This window comes from Amblyomma mixtum, chromosome 8, assembly GCF_055824585.1.
Source record: "Amblyomma mixtum isolate Tamu chromosome 8, ASM5582458v1, whole genome shotgun sequence".
NCBI classification, from domain to species: domain Eukaryota; kingdom Metazoa; phylum Arthropoda; class Arachnida; order Ixodida; family Ixodidae; genus Amblyomma; species Amblyomma mixtum.
Genome location: NC_143019.1, coordinates 89,144,700 through 89,151,311, shown reverse-complemented (window position 1 = coordinate 89,151,311; position 6,612 = coordinate 89,144,700).

Here is a 6,612-nt window from a genome sequence, read left to right as displayed (position 1 = left end):
GTTTGGTGCGAATCTGTTTGGACCATAAAACAATAAACAAAAAGGAAGCGTGCGAGAAGGTGCGACGGAGGCAGAAAGAACATCATCGTAGAGGATTGCGCAATACCAATTGAGCCCCAGAGATTCTTGCACTGAAGTTTCGCCGAAAATATTACTATACAAAAAGGGAGAGCCGCTGGTAGTTGATAATCACGACAAACATCAGCGCGGAAAATGGTTCGAAACACGGGAGGCAATGAAAACGGCCAGGAAAACGTCACAGGCCCTCCATTACCTGTTTATGACAAACTGAAAGGGGTCTACAAGAGCCACACACCGCTACCTGTTCAGAAGAAAATTGTTGATTCTCTCCTTAAAAACGAGCTTCGGGATCACGTACACGTCTTTACCGATGGCTCTGTTAAATCGGGATCAGGCGCGGCAGCATGTGTTATCCCCTCGCTGAGACAAACCAGAATGTGCCGTCTAGGTTTCCCCGCCAACTCTACAGTGGCCGAGATTGCTGGGCTTCATCTTGCCGCTGATGTTATACTAGATTCCGTACGCCCAGAGAAGCCCATCGCAATTCTCTGCGACTGCCAGCCGGCACTTCGCAGGCTCCAAAATTTAGAGATGGCTACCCAAGGAGAGATCAGCCTTGCCCATAAGCTATACGCGTTAAGAGACATGGGCTACCGGATCTCCATCCATTGGATTCCGTCCCACGTAGGGATTGGGGGAAACGAAGACGCAGACTTTCTGGCGAAACAGGCCCGTGTCACCAATGTTCCTTTCACGGACGCCGTAAACGAATCCGACTGTTCTCGTCAACGCCGAGATGTCAAGAAAAAGCTGCTCCACTCCAAACCATGACACCTCCAGCTTGCGTCGAAACGTTGGAATCACTGAAGAAAAACTGTAAAGCGATCGTCGGTGGAATGTTTACTGCGTTAGTCTTTTACGCCGCTGTCGATTCTGTTGTTGATGAATAAAGTTCGCGTATACATTTATTAACATTCGTTTCTTGTCTCAATTTTCATTCTTTTTACAACACAGCGTATCGCTTCCTTCTATCGCATACACAGTGATTGTCCTTTTTTTCATGTGGTATAGCTAGCTCCGTTATCTGCGAGGTTTACACACTAATGTTTGCTACATCCGAGGTGATAAACTTAGGTTCGGTATATCTCATGCCAGCAGACAGAAGTTCGTTATACCAGAGGTGGCATACTGAGTTTCGGTATGTCCTGGTAGTAATCTGAAGCTCTCTATATTCCAGGTGGCCCCGCATGATGGCGGACTATATTTCCTACCTTTGTAATTCTGCTGTTATGAAAAAAAGCCCTTTTCGGCAATACAATTGGCCAACCTCTGCTACACCAACCAGTCACAAACATCCTCCTCTCCCAACGCACATCCCTCCCGTGCAGCCACACATCTCCAGCTTCTAGGCCCATTACCAACGTGACATTCAAAAATGTCTTGTGTTTAATGGCACATGAGCTGCTAAGGACATCAAGCGCCAAGCTCAAGATAAACGTGAATTTTCTTTCAAGAGATTTTTGCTAATACGTGAATATGTGAAAACAAAAAGTGATGTTGAGGATCTGAAAAGTTAGTTCGTTCTACCCAGTAATGTGGAAGGAAGCAAATTTTTTAAATGGCTACTAGTAAAAGCCTTTAAAGGAGGCCGGGCAATCTCAGCGACTGTCTTTGGCTATTCAAGGCTCCCGAGGTTGTCATCCAATCAAACAAGGATCTCATCCTTCTTCTCAGGAATGAGAAAATGGCTGAAGTGTATCATATGCTAAAGCGGTGCAGCGGATCAAGATTTGCAGTTTTTCATGAACACTTGCTCCTTTTACGATCCTTAAATAACAAGACATGCTAACAAATGCATTTTCACCTCAGAGCCGGACTGGGTATAAAGGACTGAATTCATTAAAAACGTTACTAAAGGGCTTCTCACTTAGTTTGCCATGTTCTGAATAAGAGAAAAAAAAATTTATTTTGGGGTCGTCTCTACATATCTCACAAAGACATTTGTCTTCTTTTGCAGTAAGAAATGATCGTTAATGTTTGTATCTCCAATGCGGAGAAGACATAGAATTGCTTCTATGAATCCCTCCGTCCGCCTACAAGTTTTTACTCACAAAGGTCGGGCATTACAAAGTGCAGCTTATTGTTAACTTCATTGTCCCATGAAGCCTTCCATTTTGCTTCCAGTTTATCTGGGACAAATTTCAGGCAGTCTTTTGTGGCATGTTACTCATTTTACTTTACCTTTACGGGCAAGTGCAGCACATGCGTCAGCGCTCTCATTCCCGCTGATTCCCACGTGACTAGAAACCCAGCAAATATTTATTAAGGTGAAAGCCTTTAATGTCTCATCGTTGTAAGCAGCAGTTGTCGACAGAAAATGTCACGCTTTTCAATTGGTCAAAACGGCCGTGACGTCATTTCAAACGGGGCCAATTGTACTTTAGCTAGTCACCATGCAACCAATTGAAGGGATCGTATAGTGATGCTCCAAGTAAGTGTGACTGAGCTGAGTTAATTGCTTAATTATCCAATTAGCCTAATTAACTTTTCTAGTCAGGCCATATAAATAAATAAAACCGAGTAAGAAATTGGTCGAGCTCGGGAATCGAACCCCGGTCTTCGGTGTGCTAGACGAGCATGCTATCCACTCCGCCATGCCAGCTCGATGGTTTGGAATGAACAAAGGCGCGTCTAGTGAATACGGTGTCTTCGCTCACTTCCATCCTCCTCCCTTCCCTTCCGGCGAGGTTTAGGTGTCCACCGAGATATGAGAGACAGATACATTTCCTTTCCTCAAAAACCAATTTACTTCCTCCCTTCTTCTACGGTGCGGTTCAGGTGTCCACCGAGATGACAGAGAATTACTGCGCCATTTCCTTTCCTCAAAAAGCGTTGCGTTCAAAGGGCAAGGCATCGCGCCGAACGGGTGGTGGCGTTCCGTGGACTCCCTGGCAGCGCTACAACACGCTGTCGCGTTCCACTCCTAAAGGCGAAGCTTAAGCGTCATTAATTAGCAGTTCATTAGTGTTAGCGCATTAATCAGTAATCAACCATTAATTAGTGATTTGTCATCACTTAGTAATTAGTACTCATTTATATGTGACGCCACCAGTGCCACAGAAGCAGCCAAAGTGGTGCGGAAAACGCTTTCGCCTCTACGCACTTTAGACAGTCAAAGTGCCCCTGAATTTTTGTACGTCCTTGTGTATCAGCTTTTGTCAAATTATGCATTATGCTTCCTATTATGGGTTCAACTGCGTTTCTCGAGTTTATTGCTGCAATTGAACCGAGGGAGTCAGTCAAAAGATTTGGCAAAACAGAATTCATAAATGTTTGGCAGCCAATCTAGAGGGCGAGTTAACCAAGAAAAGTAGCCGGGCCTGCGTTGGCTGCGAATCATGAAAGCAAGGAAGTTTGTAGCTGCTGGCAAAAGCACGGTAACGCGTCGCCCCGACCGCTGCTGTTGTTCAGCAAGAAAACCTCGCAAAAGCGCGACACTGGGCCGCCCTGCTGGATTCTTAGCTTTGATGGAACGAATCTGCGCAATTTACACGTATTCACAACTTAAATGGGAATTCTACTATTCTTTATGCTTTGCGACAATTTTTTTTTACATTTTTCGGCTAGTCGTAATTTTTTCAAGCAAAATTTTTCCTTCCGGGCTAGTTGGTGGATACTGAATGAGGGAAAAGTTCCACAGCGCTGAAAAAATCCGAGCACACAGAAGACAAGGGCGCCCGTGCTGTCCTTCTCTTCTGTGTGCTCCTATATTGTAGCGGCATGGAAGATTTCATTTATTAATATATTCATCGAGTTCTGTGGCTCTAAGATGAACGAAGAAGTGACTTCGCATTCATGAGGCGCCCATATTATCATTCTATCTGCCTGTTATGAGGCCCGGCAAGAATATAGCATTAGTGATATCATCATCAATCATTAATCAATCAGTCTTTATTTTCGCATACATTGTACAGCGAAAAAAGGTGACTGGAGAAAAAGCCGCTTCGTTGCGGCTTGACTGAGCTCCAGTCAACCATCACCCATTAGCAGCGACGAACGATGCACTTGCATGCGGAAACAAAAACTGGTTTGGCACATAGTGGCGAGAAAAATAAACATGCTAAATACAGGAGAAACAAACAAAAATGCACACATCAGAAATACCATAACTGGAAAAGAAACTTGTATAAGACATTAATACATTATGTAACGATGGTAATAAACGACTTTTGTATGAATAATTCGGTAATACGTTTATGAGGTAGTTGTGCAATATCAATTTGTAGTGTATCACAGTGATTAAGTATTGTTGGTAACGTGTGTTGAGTCATCATTATGCCGTAATTAGTTCGTGATGCTGGAACCAACCAAGGTGACTGATTACGAAGACAGTAATTACTCAAAGGAGGTTTTAGTTGTGCTAAGTCTAAAAACAAATCTAAGGTGCCCTTAAGGGCCCTTTTGTAGGTGGAAAGTAATTTATACATATATATGTCTTGTGTTTTGATGATCTTATGTGCAATAAAAAGTGGTGCTGTGTGTTCGAAGAATGGCACATTTGCAACAGCGCGTAGGGCTCGTTTCTGAAGAACAAAAATTTTCTGCATGTTCGTTGTGGTGGTGTTGCCCCATATTAAAACACAATAACACAAGTGGGAATGGAAAAGAGCATAATAAATAACACGCTTCACTGCAGTTGGAAGGAAAAGGCGGCATCGGTTTATCATTCCCACAGCCTTGCTTAATTTTGACGAAAGGTAGTTGATGTGATCATTCCAGGACATGTGTTCTGAAAAAATCACCCCAAGTGATTTGACACATTTTTCTACAGATACTATGTATGGACCTAAATTAACAGTTTTTGGGACATCAATTAATGAGCTGCGGGCACGAAATAGCACGCATTTTGTTTTCGATTCATTTAGAATCAACGAATTGCTTTTACACCAATCTTGCAGTTTGTAACAAAAAACCCTTGCCTTTGTTTCTAGTTCCGCCATGTCCTTCCCAGAAAAAAACACAGTACAGTCGTCGGCGTAGATAAAAAACGGCAGTTGTTTTCTAATTTTACAATATCATTGATGTAGTAAAGAAACAAAATAGGCCCAAGGATACTTCCTTGGGGAACTCCTGATTCTATACATCTGAGGCGCGATCTATGATTATTTATGTCCGTGAATTGGAATCGGTCTTTCAGATAAGACTGCATCAGTTGTTGAGCAGTTCCTCCGAAGCCATATCATTCAAGTTTTTGTAGCAAAATTGAATGATTCACGCAATCGAACGCCTTACTAAAGTCTAGATATAGCCCCAGAACCAATAGTTTGTTCTCCAAATTCTTTAATATCATGTCTTTCTGCGCCAGAAGCGCAATTTCTGTTGTACGGTTCTTTCTAAAGCCGAACTGGCACCTAGTAATGAGTTCATGTTTCTGAGAGAAGTTATCGACGCGTATTTTAATCACCTTCTCTAGGCCCTTAGAGAAAATTAGAAGTATGGAAATTGGCCGGTAATTGGCAAAAGTATTTTTGTCACCATTTGTGGATTGCGATTACCCTTGCGATTTTCATATTACTAGGCAAAACACCAGTGGAAAGTGCGCAGTTGTAGATGTGGGTTAATATAGGAGCAATTACGTCCAAGACGTATTTAACCGGTCTGATTTCTATATCTATTGCATCGCGACTGTGGCTGTTTTTAAGGAGACGAAAAAGTGAAGTAACTTCAGAGACGCATGTGGGCTGGAAAAAAGTGGAATGTGGTAAAGGCAAAATGCACAATGCCGCTTCTGGAGAAGGTTTAGAGCTGCCTATCTCAATGAAGATATCACTGATATGTGCCCAGGTGTACGCCTATAAATCGTAAAGACCACGACAGATCGAATCACCATGCAAGGTCGATCACCTGCGGTCATACCAGTCATACTTACTGCGTAGTAAACAAGCTCACGATAATCCGAGAGTGCGGCGTGTCGTTTGATGAGCAGCCCTCTGGAATTATTTCCTTCCTATGCAGGGTCGAGTGAAAGTCGTTAGACCGCGATTGCTCACCGCATACTTTTGAGGATTTCTTCAAGCTCACACAGCACACACCACACCGCAGGCACACGCTTGAGTTGTCGTCGCCGATGCATACGGGCACAAGAGCGATGAGATGCCTGATCTGCGATCTGCGGTTGGACTCAATTATTTGACGACGTTGTTCTCGATCCCAAGCAGCCGATTTCTGCCGAACGCATTCGTGGCAACGAGACGAAGCAGAACGCAAAGCTATGGCGAGCATCAGGGTTGCCAGATGGCTCCAGCCTCTGGTAGCCAAATCGGCCTATGTAGTAGCCCAAACATAGCCAAAAGCGAAAATTTTGCGTAGCCCAAAAGTAGCCAAAAATATCTGTTTTTGGGACGACATTTCTTAAGCATATTAAATTAATTTTCGGCAAGAATATTTACATATTAGATTTTTTTCCCGCACATGATGTCGGAGGTGGTGCCCACGGCGTGTTCTTTCCGTTGTTACGTTTCGCATCCCTCATGCGCGCTAACCAGTGCTGCTAACCAGGTGCGCTAACCAGGTCCTGAAGATAGGACCGCA